At 44.9% G+C, this 18,523-nt stretch overlaps 1 protein-coding gene across 3 annotated transcripts in view; it reads right to left on the bottom strand.

The window, feature by feature from the left end:
- PAFAH1B1 (platelet activating factor acetylhydrolase 1b regulatory subunit 1) overlaps nt 1-18,523 on the bottom strand; it is a 107,974-nt gene that overhangs the window by 76,412 nt on the left and 13,039 nt on the right. Inside the window, exon 2 of one of the 3 annotated variants that reach the window (XM_028835452.2) lies at nt 2,896-2,959. The gene's annotated coding sequence lies outside the window, so the exon portion shown is untranslated. 3 annotated transcript variants of the gene reach the window in all.

Here is an 18,523-nt window from a genome sequence, read left to right as displayed (position 1 = left end):
GATCCGCCCGTCTCGGCCTCCCGAAGTGCTGGGATTACAGGCTTGAGCCACCGCGCCCGGCCTATGGCTCCTAATCTTAATCCAAATATTTTCCAGATGCAACAATGAAGCAAGGCAGAAGCTATTCTCAGTCAAGAACCGAGTATCTTTTCAGACCAGTTGCTTTCAAGAATCTGTCAAGCAATGTCTCCCGATAAGCTGGGTTCCATGACACCTTGCAAGTTACTAGATGTTTAGAATAGTAGTTCCACATGGATGGAACTGGAGGCCATTATCCTTAGCAAACTAACGCAGGATCGGAAAGCCAAATAGCGCATGTTCTCACTTATAAGTGGGAGCTAAATGATGAGAACGTGTGGACACATAGAGAGAAACCACACACATTGGGGCCTTCCGGAGGGTGAAGGGTGGTAGGAAGGAGAGAATCAGCAAAAATAACTAATGAGTACTAGGCTTAATCTATGTAACAAACCTGCACATACACCCCTGAGCTTAAAAAGGTAGTTTCAAAATAATAGCATTTTGGCCGGGCGCGGTGGCTCAAGCCTGTAATCCCAGCACTTTGGGAGGCCGAGACGGGCGGATCATGAGGTCAGGAGATCGAGACCATCCTGGCTAACACAGTGAAACCCCGTCTCTACTAAAAAATACAAAAAAACTAGCCGGGTGTGGTGGCGGCGCCAGTAGTCCCAGCTACTCGGAAGGCTGAGGCAGGAGAATGGTGGGAACCCGGGAGGCGTGAGTCATCGTGCCTGGCCCAAATTTTTTTTTAATTAGCCAGGCATGGTGGCACATGCTTGTAGTCCCAGCTAGTGAAATACCATCTCTACAAACAAAAATTTTTTTTTAATTAGCCGGGCGTAGTGGCACATACTTATGTCCTAGCTACCCAGAGGCTGAGGTGGGAGGATCACCTCAGCCCAGGAGTTGGAGGCTACAGTGGGCTGCAGTGATTACGCCCCTGCACAAAAGCCTGGGAGACACAGTGAGACCCTGTCTCAAAAATAAAGAAAGAAAAATAACAAAATTACAAAAAAAAAACAAGCAAACAAAAAACCCCAGCTAAAACAATGAACTTGAGACATGCTTTCTTTTAAAAGTCCCTGAAATTGGCTTACTTTGTGACACTGTTTTCATTTAACATCATGAAGAATTATCTCCTGTGGGAGTGTCATATGACTGCTGCTCTGGAATTTTTTTTTTTTTTTTTTTTTTGGAGACGGAGTCTCACTCCATTGCCCAGGTTAGAGTGCAATGGTATGATCTCGGCTCACTGCAACCTCCACCTCCTGGGTTCAAGTGATTCTCCTGCCTCAGCCTCCCAAGTGAGTGGGCGCCTGTAATCCCAGCTACTCAGGAGGCCCAAGCAGGAAAATCGCTTGAACCCAGGAGGTGGAGGATGCAGTGAGCCGAGATTGCGCCACTGCACTCCAGCCTGGGCAACAAGAGCAAAACTCTGTCTCAAAATAAAATAAATAAATAAATAAATAAAACTCCATCGTTAACAATGTAGTATAATGCAGTCAAATAATTTCTTTAAAAAAAGTAAATTTTCCTATAAAATCATTTCATCACGTATCTGAAAAAGACTCCAGTCTAGAGCTAAATCCAAGAGATTACATAGAAAGACAAAGTACTCCAGGAGAGTAACTTCATTTCCTTAGATCAATCTTTGTATTTCCTTTCTTACCCAGAGAGGTGAGTTTCTAGAGTTTTAAAATTGTTTTCTGAAAAAATGGTGGCAAAATTTATCAAAAGATTAACTTCACGTTCTTGAAGTATCATGTGCTCTGTATGAATAACTGAAGACACGAGAGATTTTAGACTTCTCCCATTCACACTATTACAAATGATAAATGAAAGTTTTTTTGTTGTTGTTTGTTTGTTTGAGACAGAGTCTTGCTCTGTCGCCCAGGCTGGAGTGCAATGGCATAATCTCGGCTCATTGCAACCTCTGCCTCCTGGGTTCAAGCGATTCTCCTGCCTCAGCCTCCTGAGTAGCTGAGATTACAGGCGCCTGCCACCACGCCCGGCTAATTTTTTGTATTTTTACTAAAGGCAGGATTTCCCCATGTTGGACAGGCTGGTCTCGAACTCCTGACCTCGTGATCCACCCGCCTCGGCCTCCCAAAGTGCTGGGATTACAGACGTAAGCCACCACACCCAGCCTAAATGAAAGTTTTTAATCCAATACTGAGACTTTTTGATGGGGGACTGAGTCTCGCTCTGTCGGCCAGGCTGGAGTGCAGTGGCGCAATCTCCGCTCCCTACAAACTCCACCTCCCAGGTTCAAGCAATCCTCCTGCCTCAGCCTCCCAAGTAGCTGAGATTACAGACACCTACCACCGCGCCTGGCTAAATGCTGCATTTTTATTAGAGACAGGGGGTTTCACCATGTTGTCTGTGCTGGTCTCAAACTCCTCACCTCAAGTGATCTGCCTGCCTCAGCCTCCCCAAAGTGCTGGGATTACAGGCGTGAGCCACTGCATCCAGCCTAAAACACTGAGACTTGAACATATCTAACTTCTTATTCTGCTTCAGCTTAGAAGCCCATCTATGATTCACTAGCATCTGCTGTCGGCAGGTAACAAAAACAAAAAAAGAGATCAGGTTGGTTTATCAGTATGGTAAAATCACTGAGGAATGGACTGAGCTCAGGTGTGGTTCATTGGACTGAGCTCAGGTATGGTTCATTGAAAAAGATGTAAATTTATTTGACAGCTTCACCACTCTTCACTTTTCTATTAGTTACAGCTAACCACTATACTTCACTCATTTTGCAAGATTTAAGCTACCCATCCAAAATTTACATATGAAAATATTTTCTATTTTACAATTAGCCTTGAGCCAAAGATTAAGCTACCACTTTTTTCACTGAGAAGCATTCCTACCGACCTCAAATCTCCTAACTCCAGCATTAAAGGCAAGTGCTGCAAATAGGTGGTCCACGGCTTTAAATCTGAAGAAATAAAAAGTAGAAATAGTTTTGGGGTTTTGAAATCAATCAGACTTAGATTTAAGTAACACAATGTAAGTCATATCTGGATGTCCATTTTTTTCTTATTAAGAGCAATCATGTTTGGCTTTGCCCTTTGCCTTTTTTTTTTTTTTTTAGACAGAGTCTTGCTCTGTCGCCCAGGCTGGAGTGCAGTGGCGTGATCTCGGCTCATTGCAACCCCTGCCTCCCGGGTTCACACCATTCTCCTGCCTCAGCCTCCCGAGTAGCTGGGACTACAGGCACTCGCCACCACGACCAGCTAATTTTTTTGTGTGTATTTTTAGTAGAGACGCGGTTTCACCGTGTTAGCCAGGATGGTCTCGATCTCCTGACCTCGTGATCTGCCCGCCTCGGTCTCTTAAAGTGTTGGGATTACAAGCGTGAGCCACTGCGCCCGGCCTGCCCTTTGCCTTTCACCAGAAGTCCCAAATATACATTATGAGATGGTTTCTATTATAGCCTTGTGATGGTTAATTTTACATTCCAACTTGGCTAGGCCCAGTATATTTGATCAACCATTAGTTTAGATGTTGCTGTGAAGATATTTCTTTAGATAGGATTAGCATTTAAGTCAGCAGACTCAGAGTAAAGTCAATTAGCTTTATAACGTGGGCGGGCCTTATTCTATCAGTTAAAGGCCTTAATAGAAAAAGACAAGACTGATTTCCCAAGGAAGATATAATTCTGCCAACAGACTGCATTTGGACTTGAGATGCAACATCACCTCTTCTCCAGGTCCCCGACCTGTCGGCCTACCCTACAGATTTTGAACTTGCAAGCCTTCACAACAGACAGACACACACATACACAATCAAATACACACACACACACACCCTACTGGTCTTGTTTTTCTGGAGAACCCTAATATACTGCCATATTCCAGCAGCAGTATTCTTCTCCTATAATATAGAACCTTTATTAATATAAGCTTAGTCTGTCCGTAAACTCTACGAGAATGAACATTTTTCACTCTTTATACTGCTTGAACTCTACTCCCTGGGTACCCTCCAAGCAAATTAATGCTTTCAAAGATTATCAAATGTAATAAACTGCTCTCCATTCTACAACAAAGATGTGCTGAATAAGGGCTACTTGAAGAATAAAGTAGGTAACTGAGAACTCATCCTATTCTTGTTCCTTCATTGCTTTCTTTCCACTAAGTTTTTCACATTCACTGCCGCTGCAGCTTGTAAGCACCCTCTCATTACTGCCGATCTTTCCTTTCCTTACTTTTCTCTCCTTCTGTCTTCTCTCTCAGTCTGTCTACCTTATCACCTCCTGGATTTCCTTATCACCTCGTGGATTTCCTTATCACCTCCTGGGTGCATCCTTATTGCCACACCAGACTGATCAAACACATTAGGGATAATCTTCATCCCAGATGCGTTCAGTTATTGATGGGTGCTCAAAGACTACTTCTTCACCGTCCCTCAAAAAAGAGAAAGTTTCAGGCTGGGTGCGGTGGCTCACGCCTGTAATCCCAGCATTTTGGGAGGCCGAGGCGGGTGGATCATGAGGTCAGCAGTTCGAGACCAGCCTGGCCAAGATGGTGAAACCATGTCTCTACTAAAAATACAAAAATTAGCCAGGCACAGTGGCAGGCCCCCATAATCCCAGCTACTCAGGGGGCTGAGACAGGAGAATCATTTGAACCGGGCGGCAGAGGTTGCAGTGAGCCAAGATTGCACCGCTGCACTCCAGCCTGGGGGACAGAGTGAGACTCCATCTCAAAAAAAAAATAAAAAGTTTCCCACTCAAGCCTGTAATCCCAGCACTTTGGGAGGCTGAGACGGGCAGATCACAAGGTCAGGAGATCGAGACCATCCTGGCTAACACGGTGAAACCCCGAACCCCGTCTCTACTAAAAAAACACAAAAAACTAGCCGGGCGAGGTGGCGGGCGCCTGTAGTCCCAGCTACTCAGGAGGCTGAGGCAGGAGAATGGCGTGAACCTGAAAGGCGGAGCTTGCAGTGAGCTGAGATCCGGCCACTGCACGCCAGTTTGGGCGACAAAGCGAGACTCCGTCTCAAAAAAAAAAAAAAAGTTTCCCACTTTTGTCTTCAAAATGAAGCCATTTTGAACACCTGAAGGTTCTAAAGAAACTGAATTATGACTTTAGATTATGTCATAAATCGCTTTTTCCTTGTACTTTTTATCTCAGCTGTTGTGTATCATACACATGTACAGTCCTTCCAGGACCCCTCAGATACCAAAAAAACGATGCTCGAATCCCTTACGTAAAATGGCATAGTATTTGCATATAACCTACACACATACTGTGATATACTTTAAATCATCTCTAGATTACTTAGAATACCTTAAAAAAAAAAAGCTATATAAGTTGTTATTATATTGTATTGTTTAGGGAATAATGACAGGAAAACTGCATGTTCAGTACTGACACAACTATCATTTTGTCTGAATAGTTTCAATCTGCAGTTGGTTGAATCCACTATACAAAACCCATAGATATGGAGGGCCAACTGCATATGCCACAAATAGTGGGAGGGAATGTGAGGACAAACATTCACTGTTTTAGTATGATTTTCAAGATTGTGGATCACTTTTTTCTTTTAAATTTACTTTAATGTTGGCCTGCAGTGGTGGCACACTATAATCTCCGCCCCTTGGGAGGCTGAGGTGGGAGGATTGCTTGAGGCCAGAAGTTTAACACTGGCCTGGGCAATGCAGTAAGACCCATCTCTAAAAAAAAAGAAAAGAAAAGAAAAAATTATAACATTTAGCCATGCATGGTGGCATGTGCCTATAGTCCCAACTACTCAAAAGGCTAAGGTGGGAGGATCACTTGAGCCCAGGAGTTCAAGGCTTCGGTGAGCTATGATGACACCACTACACTCCAGCCTAGGCTTTTTATAAAAGTCCTCTTTAAAAATCCTTCAAGAAGAAAACACAGTTGCCTTGTTCTTTATATAACTATCTAGTCTTTCTGGGAAGTTGTAATAAAGACACATTCTTTGCATCTATATTAACTTTGTTGCTTTCTATCTTATATTCTCTCCCCTTTGTATCTAGACCAGGGATCAGCAAACTCTGCAAAGATAGTAAGTATTTTAGGTTTTGTGGGCCATTCAGATTCTGTAGCAACTCTTCTGCCACTGTAGTAAGAAAGCAACAATAAACTATGTATTGGCTAGGTAAGTGCCACGGCTCACTAGTCCAGAACTTTGGGAAGCTGAGGCAGGAGGATCCCTTGAGCTCAGGAGTTTGAGATCAGCCTGGGCAAAACAGCAAGACCTCGTTTCTACCACAAATTTAAAAATTAGCCAGGAATGGTGGCACATCACTGCATTCCAGCCTGGGCGACAGAGTGAGACTATGTCTCAAAAAACAAAACAAAACAAAACAAAAAACCCCAACATATAAACAATACATAAGATATAGAGGCTGTTCATTGCGCTACTGTCCACAGGTAGCTGCCACAGCCGCCCCCGCTTGCTGTCGCCCCAGAATGCCCTCACATCACCCTGGGCCTCCATTTCAGGGCCCCCTTTCTGGGGGTGCCCTCACCTCTGTGCCAGACCCCAGGATATGGCTTCCTGCCCCCTGCCCGGGAGATGTTCGCCTGGCAGCAGGAGCTCCTGCAGAAGCAGAACCTGGCCCGGCGCCGTAAGACTCTCCATGGATGGGAATGAGGTCCTGGCCCCTGAGGACATCAGCAAGTGGACCGTGGATGATGTCTGCAGCTTCGTGCAGGGGTCCTGTCTGGCTGTGGAGAGTACACTGCGGTCTTCAGGGAGCAGGGGATCGATGGGGAGACCCTGCCACAGCTGACGGAGGAGCACCTGCTGACCACCATGGGGTTGAAGCTGGAGCCTGCCCTCAAGGCCCAGGCCCAGGTGGCCAGGTGCCTGGGCCGCATCTTCTACATGGCCAGCTTCCCCGTGGTTCTGCCGCTGCAGCCACCAACCCTGCGGGCCCCGGATCGGGAACTCAGCACAGGAGAACAGCCTTTGTCCCCCATGACGGCCACTTCCCCCTATGGAGGGGGTCACGCCCCTGCGAGCTGAGCTTCACCCAAGCAAGAAAATGGGACCCTGGCTCTGCTTCCAAGGGCCACCGACCCTTCCCAGCCTCTGTGCTGAGGTGCCCAGGGGTGGCGGGTGGGGCCACACAAACTCCCAGGAGCCACCACTTGATGTGACGGCCCTGCCTCCCACAGCTTGTTTGCTTTCTTTCAGTTTTAGATGCAAAAAACAAAAACAAGAAAAAAAAAAAAATTTTTTTTAAAGGAAAATGTGAAAAAAAAAAAAAAGAAGAAGACATGGTTTTATTCCAACAAAACTTTATGGACGCTGAAATTTGAATTTCACTTATTTTTTTTTAAATTATTAGTTTATCAAATGGATTTTATAAAATTATTTTACAAAATATTTTCTTTTGATTTTTCAACCACTAAAAATTGAAAAAAAAAACAACATTTTTAGGCTTATGGTACAAAATCAGGTGGCAGGCCGGCCATGCTGGCTCACACCAGTAATCTCTGCGCTTGCGGAGGCCAAGGCAGGAGGATCACTTGAGCCCAGGAGTCTGAGACCAGCCTGGGCAAAAAAGTGAGATCCCCATCTCCACAAAAAATGAAAACTTAGCCAGGCGTAGTGGTGTGCATCTTGTGATCCCAGCTACGCAGGAGGCTGAGGCAGGAGGACTGCGTGAGCCCAGGAAGTCAAGGCTGCAGAAAAGCCATGCTCAGGCCACTGGACTCCAGCTTGGGGCACAGAGACCCCTTCTCAAAACAAAAACAGTAGGATTTGACTTGCTAGCTCTAGTCTGCAAACCCTCTTATACCTAGAAATTATCGGATACAGCTACTTCTAATAGTAGTCTCTATTTCATAAGATTGTCAGGAAGATAGGGCCGGGCGTGGTGGCTCACCCCTTTAATCCCAGCACTTTGGGAGGCCAAGGTGGGCGGATTACCTGAGGTCGGGAGTTTGAGGCCAGCCTGGCCAACATGGCAAAACCTCGTCTCCACTAAAAAAAACAAAAAATTAGCCAAGCGTGGTGGTGCACGCCTGTAGTCCTAGCTACTCGGCAGGCTGAGGCAGGAGAATCACTTGAACCCAGGAGACAGAGGTTGCAGTAAGTCAAGATCGCACTGCTGCACTCCAGCCTGGCAACAGAGCAAGACTCTGTCTCAAAAAAAAGATTGTCAGAAGATTAGATGAGTTGATTCATGTAAAATACTTAGAACACAGTACCTGGTACATATTAAATTCTATATGATTTTATCCATATGTATGTCACTCTTAGTTTATCGCCTCCATTTTGTTTAATAACCCTTCATTGTGTTAGCCTCTAACATCAAAATGTTTTGCGTAAATCGGACTGTTATAAACAAAGAAAGATCTTTCATTGTTAAGATAGAAAAAGTATCCAATTATGATTCATCAGTTTTTCCTAGAAACTAATTTTCTAGTTCCTTCTTAAAAATCCAATGTATCCACCTGCAAAAATTAAAAATAAAAATTTTTCGGCCGGGTGCGGTGGCTCAAGCCTGTAATCCCAGCACTTTGGGAGGCCGAGACGGGCGGATCACGAGGCCAGGAGATCGAGAGACGATCCCGGCTAACACGGTGAAACCCCGTCTCTACTAAAAAATACAAAAAAACTAGCCGGGCGAGGTGGCGGGCGCCTGTAGTCCCAGCTACTCGGGAGGCTGAGGCAGGAGAACGGCGTAAACCCGGGAGGCGGAGCTTGCAGTGAGCTGAGATCCGGCCACTGCACTCCAGCCTGGGTGACAGAGCGAGACTCCGTCTCAAAAAAAATAAAAATAAAAATAAAAATAAAAATAAAAAATAAAAATTTTTAATGTACCCACACAAATTAAAATTTTCATGTGCCCCCACACATTAAAAAAATTTTAAGTATTCACCTGCAATTTAACCATAGCAGTACTCCCATTTAACTTAAATCTCCTACCTAAGACCTCAGAGGAGAATTATAAAGATTTCTAATTTTCAACTGCACTTAGGAAGAACTTGTCTATAAACGCATCACTACATTATGATCATACACAGCTTACAAGTTCAGGTTTACAGTAGAGGTTGAGCATCCCTAACACAAAAATCCAAAATGGGCCAGGCACGGTGGCTCACGCCTGTAATCCCAGCACTTTGGGTGAGGCAAGCGGATCCCTTGAAGTCAGGAGTTCAAGACCAGCCTGGCCAACATGGTGAAACCCTGTATCTACTAAAAGTACAAAAATTAGCGGAATGTGGTGGCACATGCCTGTAATCACAGCTACTCTGGAGGCTGAGGCATAAGAATCGCTTGAGCCTGAGAGGCAGAGGTTGGCTGCAGTGAGCCAAGATCGTGCCACTGCATCAGCCTGAGTGGCAGAGCAAGACTCTGTCTCAAAAAAAAAAGGAAAGAAAGAAAGAAAAAGAAAAAGAAATGCTCCAAAATCCGAAATTTTTTAATGCTAACAAGATGCTTCAAGTGGAAAAATTCCACACTTATATGACAGGTCAAAGTTAAAACTCTGTTTCATGCACAAAATTATTTAAGATATTGTATACAATTACCTTCGGCTTTTGTGTATAAAGAACATACGAAATATAGGCCGGGTGCGGTGGCTCAAGCTTGTAATCCCAGCACTTTGGGAGGTCGAGACAGGCGGATCACGAGGTCAGGAGATCGAGACCATCCTGGCTAACATGGTGAAACTCGTCTCTACTAAAAAATACAAAAAACTAGCCAGGCGAGGTGGCGGGCGCCTGTAGTCCCAGCTACTCGGGAGGCTGAGGCAGGAGAATGGCGTGAACCCGGGAGGCAGAGCTTGCAGTGAGCTGAGATCATGCCACTGCACTCCAGCCTGGGCAACAGAGCGAGACTCCGTCTCAAAAAAAAAAAAAAGAATATACGAAATACAAATGAATTTTGTGTTTCGACTTGAGTTTCATTCTCAAGATAGCTCATCAGGTATATGCAAATATTCCAAAATCCAAAAACCAAATCTAGAACACTTCTGGTCCCAAGCGTTTTAAATACAGAATACTCAACCTGTACTTCAGTTTACCAAAGCAAGTTAGTCTCTCGCTTTGGCCTGACCCACCGTAACAGTAAAATTTGAGTCAAAAACTGTAGATGGGCCAGGCACAGTGGCTCACGCCTGTTCTCCCAGAACTTCAGGAGGCTGAAGTGGGAGCAGCACTTGAGCCCAGGAGTTCCAGGCTGCAGTGAGCTATGATCCCACCACTACACTCTAGTCCGGAAGACAGAGTGAGACCTTGTCTCAAAATACATACACACACACACACACACACACACACACACACACACACACACACACAGAAAAGCATCCTAGAATGCAGGTGAAGGCTCTTATCCTCAAAAAGGTATAATGAGGATGCATTCCACATTCACAAGTCTTCATTACTAAAATGGTTTGTTTTGGGTACATGTCCCTAACTCTTATATCGGACCATTTTCCATTCACTTTTAATTATTATTATTTTTTCACAGACAGAGTTTCACTCTGTGACCAGGCTGGACCTCCTAGGCTCAAGTGATCCTCCTCACCTCCGCCTCTCAAGTAGCTGGGGACATAGGCACACGTCCACATGCTGGGCTAATTTTTTCCAATTTTAGTATATGTGCTGCTGAGGCAAGCGCATGGGGTAATTCTTTTCATTTTCTGTTCCTAGGCTGGTCTTGAACTCCTGGGCTCAAGTGATCCTCCCCACCTCAGCCTCCCAAATAGCTGGGAACACAAGCACATGCCTACATGCTGGGCTAATTTTTTCATTTTTTTGTTCCTAAGCTAGTCTTGAACTCCTGGGCTCAAGTGACCCTCCCGCCTCAGTCTCCCAAAGTGCTAGGATTACAGGCACAAGCCACCGTGCCCAGCTCTGATCACTTTTAAGATTCGGCCTGAAGGCAGCCCATCACCACTCCTGTGAAGCCTTCCCTGACTAGCCCATCTCCCTTGGCAGTGGTAAATCCAGTCTCCTTTAGTCTCACTGCGCCACATAAGTATAATCCTCACAGCTATCATTTACTGGTTGACATTACATGCCAGGCCCCTTCCTACATTAATTCTTACAATACGGAGCAAGGAAACTAAGTTAGGTCAAGGTCAAACAGCTAGAAAGTAGCAGGGCCAGGATGCACACCAGGTTTGTTTGTTTTTTGTCTCCACACCAACTGTTCAAACAGTAGGCATGAAGACATAGAGGAGGCCAAGTAGGTAAGATTCTGTTTTTATCTGTTTATACATTTGGCTTCCACATAGTTTTTTGGAGAAACTTCTCCACTATTAAGACAAATTTGAAAGATCACTCATTCTAAACTGTGCTACCTCTCACATTATTTGTAACCGTATATTAAGTTGTCACTAGTACCAGACTGACCTGCTTAGCAGCAAACACTAAACTAAATTCAATCTTTGCATCTTTAGCATCAGGCACAGTTTCTAGCATTCAACAAATGTTTGTAAGGAATCAAGCTTTGAAAGTAAGACGTAACAAATTAGGGCTGGATGCGGTGGCTCACGACTGTAATCCCAGCACTTTGGGAGACTGAGGCAGGCAGATCACCTGAGGTCAGGAGTTTGAGATCAGCCTGGCCAACATGGTGAAACCCCATCTCTACTAAAAATACAAAAAATTAGCTGGCCGTAGTGGTGGGCACCTGTAATCCCAGCTACTCAGGAGACTGAGGCAGGGAGAATCGCTTGAACACAGGAGGCGGAGATTGCAGTGATCTGAGATGGCGCATTGCACACTCCTGGGCAAGAGAGAGAGGCTCCGTCTCAAAAAAAAAAAAAAAAAAAATGGCCAGGGAGGTGACTCACGCCTGTAATCCCAGCACTTTGGGAGGCTGAGGTGGGCAGATCACCTGAGGTAAGAAGTTCAAGACCAGCCTGACCAAAATGGTAAAACCACGTCTCTACTAAAAATACAAAAATTAGCTAGGTGTGGTGGCATGCCAGTGTAATCCCAGCTACTCAGGAGGCTGAGGCAGGAGAATTGCTTGAGCCGGTGAGTCGGAGGGTGCAGTGAGTGGAGATCACGCCACTGCACTCCAGCCTGGGCGATGAGACTCAGTCTCAAAAAAAAAAAAATATATATATATATATATATATATATATTTCTTATTTTCTTTCTTTTTTTTTTTTTTTTTTTGCCCCAAGACGGAGTCTCACTTTGTCGCCCAGGCTGGAGTGCAGTGGCGCACTGCGCGATCTTGGCTCACTGTAACCTCCGCCTCCCAGGTTCAAGCGATTCTCCTGCCTCAGCCTCCTGAGCAGCTGGGATTACAGGTACGCACAACCACACTGGGATAATTTTTGTATAGTGGAGACAGGGTTTCACCATATTGGTCAGTCTGGTCTCGAACTCCTGACCTCATGATCCGCCTGCCTCAGCCTCCCAAAGTGCTGGGATTACAGGCGTGAGCCACCGCGCCTGGCCTTTTTCTATATTTCTTCATGTTTTACCACTTTTGGATATTCTGGAAGAATATTCTCTACCCACCTTTGAATTAGAAGAAAGACAAGGATGAAGAAGATTTGAAATTATTTTCTAACAAGGATTTTAATGTAGTCACTCCCACAAATTCTATTCTGGGTAAAATTAGATTTTCACAGAATAATTTAAATCCTACATATGAATGGTCTGTATTTGATGTATGGAGGTACCTGCCAAGGAGGTTAAAAAGCTGGGTTGAAGGAAACTCATCCACTCATCAGACACTGAAAGACAAATCTATCCACTCTTTCAAGACTGACTCATGTGATGTGATTGGTCTCCCATACTAAGACTACTTAAATACTTGTCATCCATCTACCTTAGAGATGTTGAAGAGGATAATAATAATTGCAATATAATCCTCTTTATAAGAACCCCATGAGAAACTCTAGCCCAAGCTTGTGCTACCCACAGCCCAGGATGGCTTTGAATGTGGTCCAACACAAATTTGTAAGCTTTCTTAAAACACTGACTTTTTTGTGTGTGACTTTTTTTAAGCTCATCAACTACTGTTAGTGTATTTTATGTGTAGCCCAAGACAATTCTTTTTCTTCCAGTGCGGCCCAGGGAAGCCAAAAGATTCGACATGATAGTGCCAAGTGGTTCTAGCCTGATAGTGCCAAGTGGTTAGCTATCTTTCTGAACTATCTACTTTATTTTTTATCTTGAGGACACTGTAAAAAAATAAACTACCAAGTTTTTCTCTCCTGCTGGCTCCTAGAAAGCTCAGAGTCAAATCTGTGCTCTGCCTGTAGCAAGAAAATTATAACAAACCTTTTTTGCCCATATCCTGACTGGACTTTACCTTTTGTTTTTGTTTCTTCTTTCTCCTCACTTTTAATCTGAGGCATTTTGTAGTTTTATGCATCCTCATAAATTTGCTTTAAATAAGGAGTTACAAATCAAATACAGAGACCAACTTGCCAGGTGAAAGTCTGAGTCGGCTAGAAATGGAACACCAGTGATACAGTCGTGTTTTCAAAGTTCAATTAAAACCAAAATTACTGTCCAGCCACAGTGGCTCAAGTCAGTAATCTGACCACTTTGGGAGGCTGAGGCGGGCAAATAATTTGAGGCCAGGAGTTCAAGACCAGATGGCCAACATGGCAAAACCCTGTCTCTACTAAAAATATAAAAATTAGGAGGGCATGGTAGCACACGCCCATAATCCCAGCAACTGGGGAGGCTAAGGCACAAGAATTGCTTGAACCCAGGAGGCAGAGGCTACAGTGATCCAAGATCCTACCACTGCACTCTAGCATGAGCGACAGAGCAAGACTCTGTCTTAAAAAAGATATATATTAAAATATTCTTCATTTCGGCCCCGGGCACAGTGGCTCATGCCTGTAATCTCAGCACTTTGGAAGGCTGAGGCGGGCAGATCACGAGGTCAGGAGTTCGAGACCAGCCTGACCAACATGGTGAAACCCTGTCTCTACTAAAAATACAAAAATTAGCTGAGCCTGGTGGCTCGCGCCTGTAATCCCAGCTACTCGGGAGGCTAAGACAGGAGAATTGCTTGAACCCAGGAGGCGGAGTTTGCAGGAGCCGAGATAGTGCCACTGCACTCCAGCCTGGGCAACAGAGTAAGACTCCGTCTCAAAAAAAAAAAAAAAAAAAAAAAAAAAATTCTTCATTTCCAGAAAAATATACTCTTTTCCACTTTTCTTGAATATTACAGCTGTCAAGCTATACTTTTTGTCATTTTTGAAAGAAACATTATCAATAGAGAAGTATTTCTCCACCATAAACAATATAAGGGCAATAATAAACACCAACAGAGAGTACCAGAAACTTGTTGCACTGGAGAGCTTATGCTCATCTAAAGGAAGGCAGCTGGGGCTGGGTGCAGTGGCTCCCTCCTGCAATCCCAGAACTTTGGCAGGCCAAGGTAGGGGGATCACGTGAGCCCAGGAGTCTGAGACCAGCCCCAGCAACAGAATGAGACCCTATCTCCAGCACGGGGGGAAAAAAAAATTCAAGAAGGCAGCTGTAATTCAGCTTAGGTTAACAGTTGTCATGGGAAAATGTGGGCCGCCTGTTGAGAGAGCTCCTAGTTTTACAAGATAACCAAAAAATAAAGACTTTATGTAAAACAGCTAGTTTTTAAATGTTGGCTCAAAAAAATATTAACCATCAATGCAAAGAGAAATATAAGGCTGCCAGTATTCAACCCCAGGCTAGATAATAAATAAATATGGGTTTTTTGTTTTTTTTTTTTTTTTGAGACGGAGTCTTGCTCTGTCACCCAGGCTGGGGTGCAGTGGCCGGATCTCAGCTCACTGCAAGCTCCGCCTCCCAGGTTTACGCCATTCTCCTGCCTCAGCCTCCCGAGTAGCTGGGACTACAGGCGCCCGCCACCTCGCCTGGCTGGTTTTTTGTATTTTTTAGTAGAGACGGGGTTTCACCGTGTTAGCCAGGATGGTCTCGATCTCCTGACCTCGTGATCCGCCCATCTCGGCCTCCCAAAGTGCTGGGATTATAGGCTTGAGCCACCGCGCCCGGTCGGGTTGTTTGAATGGTTGAAGAGACGGAAGAAAATGGAACAGTTTAGAAATTTATACTCTAGGCCGGGCGCGGTGGCTCAAGCCTGTAATCCCAGCACTTTGGGAGGCCGAGACGGGCGGATCACGAGGTCGGGAGATCGAGACCATCCTGGCTAACACGGTGAAACCCCGTCTCTACTAAAAAAAAATACAAAAAACTAGCCGGGCGAGGTGGCGGGCGCCTGTAGTCCCAGCTACTCGGGAGGCTGAGGCAGGAGAATGGCGGGAACCCGGGAGGCGGAGCTTGCAGTGAGCTGAGATCCGGCCACTGCACTCCAGCCTGGGAGACAGAGCGAGACTCCGTCTCAAAAAAAAAAAAAAAAAAAAGAAATTTATACTCTAAAATTGATGCAATAATATTATCCATTCTCTTTATTCAACTCAAGGCATAAATATCACCAAAGAAGAAATATTTTATTTAATTAACCTAAGGGTGAATTCTGCAGTGCAAAAACAAATCATTTTTAATTTTTAGAGATGAGGTCTCACCCTGTTGTCCAGGTTGGAGTGCAGAGGCACAAGCACAGCTCACAGCAGTCTCAAACTCCTAGGGACCACAGGCACACACCGCCACATCCGGCTAATTTATTTTTTGTAAAGACAGGGTCTCATTATGTTGCCCAGGCAGGTGCCAAATTCCTGGCCTCAAGTGATCCCCTGCTCTGGCCTCCCAAAGTGTTGAGATTACAGACGTGAGCCACCACGCCCACCCCAAACACACACATCATATTATCTCATTAGCAAATACCTTCCTTATGTTCACTGCAGCATTGTCTGTAATAGTAAAAAGCTGTAAACAACCTAATTGCCCATTTCTGTAGTCTAAACATAAAGAAAATATGGTATAGGGCCAGGTGTGGTGGCTCACGCCTGTAATCCCAGCACTTTGAGAGGCTGAGGCCAGTAGATCACGAGGTCAGGAGTTCAAGACCAGCCTGGCCAACATGGTGAAACCCCGTCTCTACTAAAAATACAAAAATTAGCTGAGCATGGTGGTGCGTGTCTGTAGTTCCAGCTACTCAGGAGGCTGAGGGAGAAGAATCGCTTGAATCCGGGAGGTGGAGGTTGCAGTGAGCTGAGATTGTGCCACTGCACTCCAGCTTGGACAAGAAAGTGAGACTTTGTCTCACAAAAAAAAAAAAAGAAAATATGGTATCATATATAAGAAATTATACAACCAAACTAGATCTATATATATCAATAATGCATCTAAAAAACAGGAAACAAAACCAAGTAGATTAATATAGGTATACAGTAGAATATTCATGTAAATTCTAACAATCTATAAAGCACTACTATATATTGTTTATGGATACACCCAAATGCAAATGCATAAAAACATGAAACAAAGGGCTACATACAACATTTAGAAACTTTACTACTGAGAAGAGGAAGGCGGACACGATTGGAAAGAAGTACAAAAGGGACATCAAGCCAGGTGTGGTGATTCACGCCTGTAATCCCAGCACCTTGGGAGGCTGAGGCAGGAGCATCACTTGAGGCCTGGAGTTTGAGACCAGCCTGGTCAACATGGTGAAACCCTGTCTCTACTAAAAGTACAAAAATGAGCCGGGTATGGTGGTACAGGCCTGTGATCCCAACTACTCGGGTGGCTGAAGCACAGAACCGCTTGAACCTAGGAGGTGGAGGCTGCAGTGAGCCGAGATGGTGCCGCTGCACTCCGGCCTGGGTGACAGAGCGGGACTCCATCTCAAAAAAGGAAAAAAAAGAAAAAGAAAAAAAAAAAAAAAAGGCCGGGCATGGTGGCTCACACCTGTAATCACAGCATTTTGGGAGGCCTAGGCAGGTGGATCACGAGTTCAGGAGATGGAGACCATCCTGGCCAACATGGTGAAACCCCGTCTCTACTAAAACACACAAAAAAATTAGCTGGACGTAGTGGTGCGTGCCTGCAGTCCCATCTACTCAGGAGGCTGAGGCAGGGGAATCTCTTGAACCCCGGAAGCTGAGGTTGCAGTGAGCGGAGATTGCACCACTGCACTCCAGCTTGGTGACAGAGCAAGACTCTGTCTCAAAATAAAAAACAAAAAGACATCAACTGTAATAATGTCTTCTTAAAAAAAGCTCTAGGCCGAGTGTGGTGGCTCACGCTTATAATTCCAGCACTATGGGAGGCTGAGGCAGGTGGATCACTAGGGTCAGGAAATCAAGACCATCCTCGCTAACATGGCGAAACCCTGTCTCTACTAAAAATACAAAAAATTAGCCGGGGGTGGTGGCGGGCACCTGTAGTCCCAGCTACTCGGGAGGCTGAGGCAGGAGAATGGCATGAACCTGGGAGGCGGAGCTTGCAGTGAACCAAGATCACGCCACTGCACTCCAGCCTGGTGACAGAGCAAGACTCCATCTCAAAAAAAAAAAAAAAAAAAACCGCTCTGAAGCAAATATGACAAAATGTTAATTAACATCTGTCAATTGTCAATTCTGGTAATAGTTACATGGCTATTTTGTTATATTACTGCAGGTACTTTTAACATTTGACATATTCCAAAATAAAAATAAAAAATAAATTAAACTATAAATACACAAAATAAAACTTTAGCAGGCATAGTGGCTCACACCTGTAATCCCAGCACTTCGGGAGGCCAAGGAGGGCCTGAAGTCAGGAGTTCAAGACCAGCCTGGCCAATGTGGTGAAACCCCATCTCTACTAAAAATACAAAAATTAGCTGGGCTTGGTGGCAGACGCCCACATCCAGCTACTCAGGATGCTGAGACAGAATTGCTTGAACCCGGGAAGTAGAGGTTGCAGTGAGCTAAAATTGCGCCATTGCAGTCCAGCCTGGGCAACAAGAGTGAAACTTCATCTCAAAAAAAAAAAAAAAAAAATTAAAGAAAACTCAAGGCCGGGCGCGGTGGCTCATGCCTGTAATCCCAGCACTTTGGGAGGCCGAAGCGGGCGGATCACAAGGTCAGGAGATCGAGACCACGGTGAAACCCCGTCTCTACTAAAAATACAAAAAATTAGCCGGGCGCAGTTGTGGGCGCCTGTAGTCCCAGCTACTCGGGAGGCTGAGGCAGGAGAATGGCGTGAACCCGGGAAGTGGAGCTTGCAGTGAGCCGAGATCGCGCCACTGCACTCCAGCCTGGGTGACAGAGCGAGACTCTGTCTCAAAAAAAAAAAAAAAAAAAAAAAGAAAACTCAAAAAGCACTTTTTTCATTGGGCATAGGTCTCATGATAGGCTTTCTGACAGGTAATAAGTTGGAAATATAAATGAAATGAAAGCCCTGAAGGGTAAGTCCTACATATATGAAGCCCTCCTGTGAAGAACTTTGGAGTCGAATAGTTAAGATTCATACATCAATCTGGCTCCTTACAAACTGTGTGACCTTGGGGAAATTTGCAAACTTCCTAACCCCTTTACCCATTTTTTAAAAAGGGACCAATACTACCACCTACCTCAAACAACTGTGGTGAAGCTTAACAAAATAGTCAATATGTAAGGGCTTGTCTACCTTTGTATATC

Source organism: Macaca mulatta, chromosome 16, assembly GCF_049350105.2.
Source record: "Macaca mulatta isolate MMU2019108-1 chromosome 16, T2T-MMU8v2.0, whole genome shotgun sequence".
Classification (NCBI taxonomy): Eukaryota; Metazoa; Chordata; class Mammalia; order Primates; family Cercopithecidae; genus Macaca; species Macaca mulatta.
Note: the sequence above shows the minus strand (reverse complement) of the source record. Positions and strands in the feature narration are given on the sequence as shown.